Below are 12,791 nucleotides of genomic sequence, written 5' to 3' on the forward strand. Positions count from 1 at the left end.
TATCCAACATTTAGGTACTCTCCTTAAGCAAAATGAATTCCATACTGAATTGAAAATCTATCAAATTTATATATTTACTTTATTTAAAACTTTCTTTTAAATTCAAATCCAGCTGGAACATGTTGATGACTGAAAAAGGTAAATGTGCTCAACCCTGACAAACAGAATCAAGCCAAGAGAGCGTTATTCTTTTTAAAAAATCATGTAAAAGCATAATTCATACAACAAATTCTTGAAATGTTTTATACCCTACAGTATAAAATACTGTACTGTCACAAGCGTAATGTACTGTGTAGCAAATAAACCTTAAATGTCAGTATCCAATTAAAAATAAAACTCAAGAGAAGCATTTGCTAGTTTCATATTTCACTTACAGGAGTGTGAGCTTAACACTGATTACACTTAAGTTGCAATATTCTTAGAAAATATGTCAGAAATCACTTGATAATTTTCATGCACAGAATGTAAAACTGAGAAAAGAAGTCTGCATTGAATGAGATGAGTCAGAATTACAGATGTTTTTCATGAAAATGTGATAGTTTAATAAATGCTTTAAGTTCTTTCAAGCAGCATTTGATTGATTCCTGTGTTTTATATTTGAAAAGCTAAGCACCTCATCATTTTTATTTGCATTATTCTGCAGTCGGTCACATCCTTTTAATTACTAAAGCTCTACATTGTCTCCAAATTAATGTTACTGTGCATGATTTCACTTCTGAGATTCTTCTGATGATAAACTTGGAGGAGGTGGGGGTTAGAAATTTTGTTTTGCTGGGAGTACTGTTTTTGTTATTTATTTTATTTAATTTTTTTTTCACAACAGAACATATTTATTCACAGAAAGAAAGGGAATCAGACTGATGCTTCCAACTCTCAGCACTTTAGCAGAGACCTGTCAGCAGCATCGCACATGTTTTGCTCAGTAAGCTCTCCAAAGTTGTCTTATACACACTGAAAACTGCTGAACATCTTGTGAACATTTTGTATTTTATGAGGCAAGACGTCTAAGCCATTTGGTTCTCTCTAACTGCTCCCTGTTGAATTCTGTAGTGGTGATACTGTTTCAGGAATTCAGTTCCTACCACAGCTTTGTGAAGCTAACTCCCAGCTGGTATGCGGAGGGTTCTTGATATAACAATACAGAGAAAAATAATTTAACAAAGGGTTTTCTGTTGTACAGTATACTTGTGACCTAAAAACTTATAATACACTGATACTGTATAAAGATAAGTAGTGGCCTACAGTACAGTTAAATATCAGGAAAAATTGGATTCAAGCAGATTAAAGAGCTATGTGACATCTGTGGATTGTTTTAAAGGAAAGAATATGAATTTAAGTAAACAATCTTTAGCCTGTTTGAAATTTAGTTGTAATTGGTTGTGATGAACAGAAAATCAGAATTCAGAATAAAACAAGAAGAGCATGAAGTGGGCTTCTACTATTCCCCTACATGTAGTTAGCACTCATTAAGGGCCAGATGTTTGTAAAGCCTTTAAGGTTTTGTAAGTCATAAACATTAAGCTAATCAGTAATAATTGTCTTATGTGACGTACTTAATAACAGACGCAATGATAACGGTATGGTTTTAAGCTCTTGACAAATAATTAATTTAGGGCATTCCAGTAAAAAATCATAGAAATGGGGTCAAGTCTGTGCAAATGAAAAATTTCAAATATTTAAACAAGATGTACTAAAGTTACGGCAATTACAGTAGGGCACTTAAGTTAGAGCAAATTCGTTCATAATATTTTACAGTCTTGGAATCAGCAAATTTATAATAGGTAAAACCAGGAAAACACTACCCTCTGACCATGGCTGCTGTAATTACAGCAGGAAGAAGACATACTGTAGTTTTCCACAACAATTTATCCCTTAGCCTCAGATGCAGAGCTCATCTGGAAACAACACCACAAAACAGCACAGTTCTTTAGGATAAGGGTTGGGATGAGCTGAAGCCTCTGCCCAGACAAGCCAAACCAGTACTGCGGTGGTGAGTGGGTTGCCCGACCTTTCATAAGAACACAAATGAGAAGAGGAAACTCAGCTCATCTAGCTTATTTAGTACTGTAGGTATTATCTATTTCAGTAGCTCATCCAACTTTTTAATGAAGGAAGCAAAGGTATCAGCCTACAGTACAGTACATATACAGTATGATAGGCTTTGTCCATGTCCAACATCTTTGCCCAGGACACTGCTGGCATCTCCTAGTCTTCATATTATCATTATTGTTGCAACCCCACAACAAACTGCAGTGTGTTCTATGATTAACATTTCTCAGCCCATCTGGTCTTAAATTAGACCAGTCCACCCATGAGCCATTAGAGTACCACCTGTGACAAACCTTTATCACTAACCACCCCTTCCAAACACCAATGATATCGGATATAATTTCTTTATGTACTGTAGCTCTTACACTGCTAGATAAAGAAATGCTACAGTATTTCTCAGTTTGTCATTAAACAGTTGAATAACCTTGTGGTCTTCATTGAATATTACAAACCTTGAATAAATGTTCTGTGTGCACTTTAGGAAGTGTGTCACTGGGGAAGAAATACAAGTGTGAGAGAAATTAATGGAAATATTACCATAACATATGGAAATATGTCAAGGAGTGTTATGGTATGTGTATGTGGTCATTGTATGTGGTCAGTTCCCTCTTTGTTTTCTGCTTATTTAAAAACCACCAGCTTATAGAATATTTGGCTGGTTGCCTTTCTTTCACATAAGCAAAATCCCTGGTATTTATACTGTACCTTCTTAATGGAATTTGAATTTTTGTATTATCTACAGTCAGTAGAATAAGAACCCAAAATATATAACCTGTTTTAAATGACATTAATTCATAATTAAATAGCCAAGTCACCATATAGCATTTTCATTTAAATGCAGTACCTTCCAGGTGTTTTTTGCTGTAATAGATTTTTGCATCAGTGATGCGCAACTAAGGACAGCGGACAAGCTGGCTTTTCAGTACCAGTACTGAAAGTGTCAGCATTTTCATAATGTCTTGCAAAGGTTTAAAGCAGGCGTTCAGTTATGAGGACAACTTAAAAACCTCTTCCAGTCTCAGGAAGAATAATTCATGTTTTGAACATATTCACCTGCAATCAAAATAAACAATATGCTCCTACTGTAGGACGGTGTGGGCCAGGTAGCATTTTGTATTTCTTTTTTCCCACTTTATAACAAAATACAAAACCAAGACAGCAGAGCAATGTTTTTCTTCTCCATGTGAGGTAAGGTTTGTGTACAGATTTGTAAATTTGCTTAACCTCTTACAGAGAAAGTGGTGGCAAATACAACAGTCACACTGTTGAACCCCAGTAAAACAGCTGTCCCAAAGTGTGACTTTATATACTGTAAATAATGTAAAAATGTCAGAATGAAAAGTAGTAAGACAGTTCTCTCCCCTTTATCATTGTGATTGGACAAAGAGCTTTCATATTCCTCCTTAATTCATTACAACAGCTGTTCTTAACTGCCTTTCTGACCTGGATGGTTTTTTCACTATATACTCAATAGACAGTACAGTGCTGTTCTTGTGATATCGTGATTCATTGCAGCATTCTGACAGTTTGAGCATTCAAAGCATTTCTCAACAACATGCTTGTATAATACAGTACCTAGGCCTAAACTGTTCTCTGTGGGAGGGGGAATGCAGCAATAAATAAGACCTGGTGGCTGGGAAGGAATTGTACACTGTAAAACAACTGTAACACAGATTGACTGACTGTGTCGTGATTTCTCTTGTAGTCTCTCTTTTAAAAGGTGCAGCTGTGTGTACATTTACAGTACATTTCATTTGAACACACAAAAAGGCTTCACTCAAGAGTCAGAAAGCACTATGCGCTGGCTCCGACTGACTTGAGCTGGCGTTTAGAAGACTCGATTAGTCTTTTGTTTAAATCAGAATGACAGATGAAGAATCCCTCTGTGTTTTCCTGCATTAGCAGTTCTCATCTTCTGAAATAAATATAGCTGCAGGACACAGATCAAATGTGAAATTACAAAGGTCAAATTGAAGTGCAAGAAAAGGCAGACATCCCACACTGTCGATATTTTAGAAGCATTTACAATGTTCTTTATTGATTTTAAGATGTGGTGCCAGCTTAGTTTACCGATTACCCACAACTGCTTGTTTAAAGAGAAGGGTCCAAAATGGCAAATCTAGCTCCACTCCCATGGACGTACATGCCTCGTGTCTCATGTATTGTTTATAATTTACCTTTGAATCTCATCCTCCTGTAGCGGCGAGGCTTAATAATAAGGCAGAATTAAGTGTTTCTGAGCTTCCCAAATGAGGCCCCATTTCTCTGTTCATCTCTGTGGTGCAGCCACAGAGAGACCATTAGTGCAGGGTGATTTAAGGTTTCCTAGGACAGCTCCCAAAGGGGGATGCATTTAGCTAAGTCTGGCTATCATGATCAATGGTCATCCACTGGCGCCTATCAGTCTAGGGAGTGCCGGATGGACATCTGGACTGCATTCCTAAGTGTCAGGACTAAGTGACTCATATCTCACCTTGATCAACCAATCAGGGACTGGTAGGGCTGAGTAACCCACGTGGGACTCTGATGCCCATGGAACTTTCAGCCAATCAACGAGCTGAAGTTCCTCCAGGTAAAAACAGGCAACACAGGCCTGGAGATTCAGATTCGGGAGATTCAGTAAGATTCGGGAGATTCAGTAAGATTCTGGAGAGGATTCTGTGGACTGTTCTAAAGGGAATTCAAAGGAGAATTCCAGGGCAGGACGGCCCAGGAGCAGAAGGCTCCCAAGGGCAGGACATTCTCGCAGCGCGCCTCCTGACCATCCTGAGACTCAGCCCGGACAACCACGGAACGGCCAGTGTGTCCGAGGGCCAGAACTTTCCTTTGTTCTAAGAGTCTAGAGTGGAGGTTGCCAGAGAGTAACCAGCAGCAGGCCTCGTGAACAGGTCAGAACTGTGGACAGCTGAATCACCATTCAGAACTAGCTCTTCATCAGGAACGAACCAGTCCTCTTCCTGACTTGCTGGGACCCACAGTCATCTTTTCTCCTGTGCACAAACTTTGCTAGTTAAAGCCAACACTAACTAGCCGGTCAGTGAGCATCTGCAGCGCACCGTCGCAAGCCGCACAGCACAGCCTGGCACCGAGCCAGACAGCGCGGATTGGACAGCAACAGCCTGCAACTGTTTCTTTGTGCCCGCAGGAGATCTGAATCCCCAGAAATTGGATGAGTATTCAACTTCAATGCATTACAGCTCGAGAATTCAATTGCTATCCCAACCAGTTGATATCAATTTAATTCCTAAGAGTTATGTACTTGTTTTGAGTATCTAATGTAGAAGTTGTAACCAAGTTCACTTTACGAAACGGTCTTAATGAATGATATACTGAACGTATGTCCTCTTGATATGTGTAACACTTCGTAACTGATTGAATATATATCTTTTGTATTCTGATAACCCTCTCGATAAGATCTGTTAGGTTTAAGGCATACTCTATGTATTAATAAATGTATCCTCGTGTATTAGTACCTGTGTGTGTGCGTTGTTTGAGTTATATCGCATGGTTGGATTCTAAAGCCATCAAAAGAATCAACTTTGTGATTTACTGCTACAATTGAAAATTGTCTCAGTAAATGCCCAAACCCTACAGAACTGGTGCCTTCAGAGAGCCACTATGATTACATATTTGGCGTCCCTGAACGGCTATGAAACACTACATTTATGGCGTCCCTGGACCGGCGTGGCAAGACTGAAATGAGTCAACCAAGCGGAATAATTCATATAAAACGCCGCGGGTTTCATACACGACAATACAGTGTGCTGAAAGCCGAAAGGAAAAAAGTTCCCCTTGCTCTTTAAGCAGTGCTTGATTGTTTTGTGATCTTTTGCAATCTACCGGGTTGATTGCATACTTGATCTTGTGGTTTTCTATGGTAAAACTGTGATTTCGTACTTAAAAGTAATACTCTTTAAGTTTAACGATGGTTGCTAAAAGGTCTGAATTCGAGTCGCTATTAAGCACTCTCTCTAGCAGCGACAAGTCTGACCACGATCTCTTCCATATCTCCGTCAGCGGAGAAGCTAGATGAATAAATCTCCATTCATTGAGAGAGCTAGCGAAGGACATAGAGAGATTTGACCCCGCAGTGTCAGAGAATAATATCGAGAGTTATATTCAAGACCTCAGGTATAACCTGCAGTTCCTGCCAAACGCCACAGAACAGGAGAAAGTGTTTCTGGTCAGGAAAACTACCAGCAGAGCTGTACATGAGTGGATGGCTAGGCAGATGAAAGAAGTCTGTAATGACTTTGAGCAGCTATGTCAAGCACTTATCGAAGAATACAGTGCGTTTATTGACCCGACTGCCGCGATAGCCGCCGCCCTTAACATTAAGCACGAGAGAGCAGAGTCCCCTCGCGAATATTACGAGAGACTTAGACGAACTTATTTTGCAGGGCGAAATGATGAGGGTTGCGAAGAGAACATACATTTCAAGGGTTTATTCATTGCGAATCTCCACCCATCAGTCAGAAAGATGATCTTAATGCATACAGATGCACAGACCATGAAAGTGACTGATATTAAGAGATTCGTGCAGAAAGCCTGGGAGTATGATGTCCAAAGTCGCTCTGAGCAAAAAGCTGCTAAAGCGACTGTGTTCGCCGTCAGAGCCAGCAGGGTTAATTCCCCCCTGCTCGAAGGAGCACAGGCTCCTGAGCTGGCTAAGCCCCGTTCCAAAGCAGGCACACAGGACCGCACCCAGCGTCCTAAGTGCCATGAGAACACCGGGGGAGGGAAAGGGCTAGAAAAAGCTGAACAAAAGGATTCAGTAGCCACCCGCCTGGCCAGGCTTGAACAAGCTTTATTAGGACAGGGACAACCGCTCCCCAAGGCTGCCGGAAGCGTGAATGAGCTGATACTCTCCACTGGAGGAGGCGGAGACCCGCCCCCTCCCACTCCCTCAGTCTATCTGATTGAGCGGAAGGGTTCCTGCCTGGATGAGGTCGGCCACTCCCAAGCGAGTGCTGACTCCACCCCTGAAGTCACAGAGCAGGCAGTAAAACAGAGAGGAAAAGCAGGAAGCTTTTACCTCAAGGCTGCCATGGGAGATGTCTTACCCAGTGAGACACTGATTGACACTGAGGTTGAAAGGTGTTTGATGTCACACGGCAAGCTCAAACGGGTTGAAAAAGAAAAGGGCATGCGACTCAGAGTGGAACCTTTGGTGGATCACCAGAAAGGCAAAGTGTGGAAACAGGTCAAGGCTCCTAAGCCTTCTGTACAGAAGGAAAGGGGGGCCAAGAGGCAGACTGTGCTCACACAGTGCCCACCGAACACAGAAGCCTATGTGGAGATTCCTTCTGTTCCCTCTGGACAAGAAATAAAAATATTTCCTTGTTCCCCGGATATACAGGGAAGTCGTGTCCCGGCTGAGGTCACAACAGCCTCCATGCCACAGGAGCGGTGCTCCAAGCAGCCGCCTGATCCACCAGGCAAAGCACACACCTTTTACATCCCTAAAGAGGAGCAGATCTCCCCATCTGGCGATGAAAAGGAGCTTTCCCTGTGCACCCTGGCACCCAAGAGGGGTCAGGAACACCACCCTGCAGTGGTGGAAGGGATCCAGATGGCAGGAGAGCAGGTTGGTGATGTAGCCCTCACCCTTAGCCCTGAGAGGTCCTCTATTAGTGAGGATCTGCTTGAGCAGCTGTCACAGGGCCACCGCCAGGTGCCCCTGGTGCAACATTCACAGGTTAGACAGGAGGTCCAGCTGGACGCTGAGACTACTGCGCTGTGGACACACCTGATCCCAGATGCCGATTCCCTCTGCTGTGACCCAGGGAACCTGCAGTCAGGTAACATTATTTCTCACAACTACCAGGTAGTGAGTGAGACTGACCTGATTGTTCCTGCCTCAACGGCAGGGTTGCCAACACACCCAGTCCCCCAGAAGGGACAGGGAATGAAAGCCGAGCTGGTTTTCTTACAGCCACCAGCTCAGTCTGTCAGTCTGAGTCTGACCAACAGTGGTTCACCCAGACTGGAGCTGGATGGTCAAGCCACCCGCCTGTCAGTGCAGGACATCGCAAAGGGGGGTGTCAGAATCCCCGCCTGCACTGACATGGGCCTGGTGGGTGATAGCGAGTTCGAAGACAGTGAACTAGCTATCCCAGTGCTGGGGCAGCTCCCTGAACCCCTAGCGAGGGAAGGGGGGAGCGAGCAGGTGTCCTACACCCACGCCCAGCGAACGATTGTAAACATGCCGATAGAGGGATTCCTCAATCAGGAAGTGTGCAAGGTGGACCGGAACAGTGAGAATGGGGTTACAATCTCAGATCACTCAGGTGCTCCAGATGACCACTCAGCCGAGGGTCAGGCATGCTCCACCGCTGCACCACCCCCTGCAGGGTTCCTAGAGCACAGGCATGAACAAATCGAAAAAGCAGATGCCCTGGAAATGGAGGAGCAGCATCAGCAGCTGTGTCAGATCTCCCCAGATTTCCAGGATGTTGGTGCCCAAGATGCCACATGGCATACTGAGAAAGACACCATGTACACGCTGCGCCAGCTTAGAAAGGCAACAGTCACTCAGAAGGAGATGACTGGGATCAGCCACCCTAAAAGACTTTTGGGAGGACTGATTGCTGCCACCACTGTTGTGCATTTGCTCTTTTTGGTAGGTTTGTGTGCTACTGGCACTCTCACCCTGACTGCCCCAAGAAGGCAGGTGTCAGAGATGCCAGAGGGTAGTGACAGACTGTATCGACAGCAGCAAAAGTTGGAAAGCTTAGGGAAAACCCTACAGGCAATTTCCTATGCAACAGGGTTAAACCTTATTCCCCAACCAGTGGACATGATTGTTGGTGTTATACAGTGGGTATATGCTTGTGTGCAACAGGCCAGAATGTTGACACAAGACCTGTTAAGGGAGTTTAGTGCCACTGTAGCCAGTCTAACCATGGCACAAATCCCAACCCACTTGATTCCACTCTTCTCAGTAGAGGAGTATGTGACATTAACCCCATCGCTCATAGCTCACCCAGAAGGCAATCCAAGATTGAATTTGGTTCCAAATCTTGAGATGGGTATGGCTACCAAAGCTATCCATTGGCTGTGTCTAAACGATTCACCAATGAAGGGTGTAAAGCTACTAATGGGCAGAGGGAGGTTAATGAACCCCATGAAGAGCAGGTGGGAAGTAAATGGCTGGTCAGCACACCACATTTAACTGTCACCATGACTTGTGACAGGCATGATACAGCTACCACAATGCAGCTACCTAATCAAAACAGTTTTCCTGCAAGTTCCCGAGGAGGCCATAGTACAGCATGGTAACTTAACACTGTACGGTCTGGAACCAGACAATATAAGACCAAACTTGAGGTCATGGATGCCTTCAGGTGCCACACTATTGAATTGGATAGAAATCCAAGAAACAGTAAGTCCTGAAGAGGTACAGGTAGTTGAGTTTGCTTTAATGGAACAAACCTCCAAACCACCCTAGCAGATACCCAACACAGGTGTTCTGGTTTATCGGGGGGCTGGGAACAGGAACTGGTGTTATTGTAACACTGCTGCCGGGTAGCTGGATCATGACTGACAGTGTACTCTGAATGATGTACTCTCACATCAAGATGTACTCCGGGTAGCATGAATGAGTCAAAGGTAGCATGTCAAAAGAAAGGAAGTGACTTCTCCCCAAATATCTACTACAGAGGTATCAGATATTGACAGTGAACTTCCTGATGTGTAATTCCTAGACTGAGATAATGTCTCCTACCGTGTTTATACATACTCCAGATGTTATTCATCCTGTTTGTTCCCAATGCTGGTTCCGGTATGAATTCTCGAGGAGTAATGTAGACATTTAAGATTAATGTTCTAATGGCAAGGGACATCACTTAACTCTGTTTTGTTTTGAAGGCAACAACGCCTCAGGACCTCGTGACCTTCAAAAAGGGGGGATATGTAGCGGCGAGGCTTAATAATAAGGCAGAATTAAGTGTTTCTGAGCTTCCCAAATGAGGCCCCATTTCTCTGTTCATCTCTGTGGTGCAGCCACAGAGAGACCATTAGTGCAGGGTGATTTAAGGTTTCCTAGGACAGCTCCCAAAGGGGGATGCATTTAGCTAAGTCTGGCTATCATGATCAATGGTCATCCACTGGCGCCTATCAGTCTAGGGAGTGCCGGATGGACATCTGGACTGCATTCCTAAGTGTCAGGACTAAGTGACTCATATCTCACCTTGATCAACCAATCAGGGACTGGTAGGGCTGAGTAACCCACGTGGGACTCTGATGCCCATGGAACTTTCAGCCAATCAACGAGCTGAAGTTCCTCCAGGTAAAAACAGGCAACACAGGCCTGGAGATTCAGATTCGGGAGATTCAGTAAGATTCGGGAGATTCAGTAAGATTCTGGAGAGGATTCTGTGGACTGTTCTAAAGGGAATTCAAAGGAGAATTCCAGGGCAGGACGGCCCAGGAGCAGAAGGCTCCCAAGGGCAGGACATTCTCGCAGCGCGCCTCCTGACCATCCTGAGACTCAGCCCGGACAACCACGGAACGGCCAGTGTGTCCGAGGGCCAGAACTTTCCTTTGTTCTAAGAGTCTAGAGTGGAGGTTGCCAGAGAGTAACCAGCAGCAGGCCTCGTGAACAGGTCAGAACTGTGGACAGCTGAATCACCATTCAGAACTAGCTCTTCATCAGGAACGAACCAGTCCTCTTCCTGACTTGCTGGGACCCACAGTCATCTTTTCTCCTGTGCACAAACTTTGCTAGTTAAAGCCAACACTAACTAGCCGGTCAGTGAGCATCTGCAGCGCACCGTCGCAAGCCGCACAGCACAGCCTGGCACCGAGCCAGACAGCACGGATTGGACAGCAACAGCCTGCAACTGTTTCTTTGTGCCCGCAGGAGATCTGAATCCCCAGAAATTGGATGAGTATTCAACTTCAATGCATTACAGCTTGAGAATTCAATTGTTATCCCAACCAGTTGATATCAATTTAATTCCTAAGAGTTATGTACTTGTTTTGAGTATCTAATGTAGAAGTTGTAACCAAGTTCACTTTACGAAACGGTCTTAATGAATGATATACTGAACGTATGTCCTCTTGATATGTGTAACACTTCGTAACTGATTGAATATATATCTTTTGTATTCTGATAACCCTCTCGATAAGATCTGTTAGGTTTAAGGCATACTCTATGTATTAATAAATGTATCCTCGTGTATTAGTACCTGTGTGTGTGCGTTGTTTGAGTTATATCGCATGGTTGGATTCTAAAGCCATCAAAAGAATCAACTTTGTGATTTACTGCTACAATTGAAAATTGTCTCAGTAAATGCCCAAACCCTACAGAACTGGTGCCTTCAGAGAGCCACTATGATTACATATTTGGCGTCCCTGAACGGCTATGAAACACTACACTCCAAATCATTTTAAGAATATCGTGAACATCTGAAAAAGGAATAAGAGCTGCATGAAATGACTGATTGGTTGCATTGTGAAGTGCTAAGCGGGACCAGCAGGTGTGATTAAGTTTCAAAACCGAAGACCATCTGTAAGTGTTAATATGGGTTTAATCTCTGTGGAAAGAAATGAAAGAAAAGGTTTCACTATGATCTACAGCAAAGGAGAACAATTACACTCAATTTTATTTGTGCCCCCTAAATACCTGAATGCATACTGTATTGTATAATTGCCACACCTTGCTGATCAATATACAGGGAAAATCAACTTCAACCTCCCAAACATTATTTTAACTCCTTCTTATAAGCTGAATTACGAAATAACAAGATGCTGTGCTGTCAAGGGGGAAAGGAAAATGCTGTTAGGAAAGCGTATCTTAACCTGTGAACTATCCATCAGTTTCCATCACCATTCTTCATAAACTACTGTGCTGTTTTTTCTTTATCTGTATCGGCATATTTTATTTCTTTTTGTAATTTAAAAATTTAACCATTTATTTGTGCAAGTAGTACTGTACATTAATTTGAACAGGCCTTGCAGCATTACATCCTAATGTTCAAGTATCAAAGCTGTCAAAAAGTGGAGCAGAAAAAATCGTACAGTATATCAAAGTGCTAATATTTCTTGCAGAGTGGGAAGTGAGACGTTTAAAAAAAAATAAGAGTGTTTTTCTATTAAGTGCTGGGTAAAGCCATTTAAACCATGAGATTACAAATTCTGGGAACCTTAAATATTCAAAAATATTTTTCTTTTTTAAAGTCAACAGATCCTTCCTATGGAAATCGTGTTACTTCATTTGGCTTACAGGCTGATGCGTGAAATACTGTCCTAGTCCACAGGTTTAAACAGATATCTAAAGGAACAAATGTAACTCATGCATAATCATAGTGCACTCATCCACACATTCCAAATACAGTGAGTTACATTCATTTAATTAATTCATATTTTCTGAGAACACATTAAAAAAATATTAAAAACAAGAAAGTAACTGACTTAAATGGATATAAAGGTGGGTACAACCAGTTAGTGTCTTTAATATTTAAAAATTTAATAAAATAATTGTATTTTATTTTATATTTAATAGAAGAAAGACAATTACTATTACGTGCTACTGTACATTTCAACATTACATTGATTATTATAGCAATATTTAGGAATGTAGGAATTTATTTAGGAATCTTTTAGCAATTCCTTAGAATTCTCTGCAGCATTTAATCTATTTTCCCAATAAGGAAAGTTTACCATCAAAGAAGTCAAAATGTCATAAAGTCAGATACTTGATAATGTCATGACTTGATACTTATACGAAAAATACTTAT

Source organism: Atractosteus spatula, chromosome 3 (assembly GCF_055471065.1).
Source record: "Atractosteus spatula isolate fAtrSpa1 chromosome 3, fAtrSpa1.hap1, whole genome shotgun sequence".
NCBI classification, from domain to species: Eukaryota; Metazoa; Chordata; class Actinopteri; order Semionotiformes; family Lepisosteidae; genus Atractosteus; species Atractosteus spatula.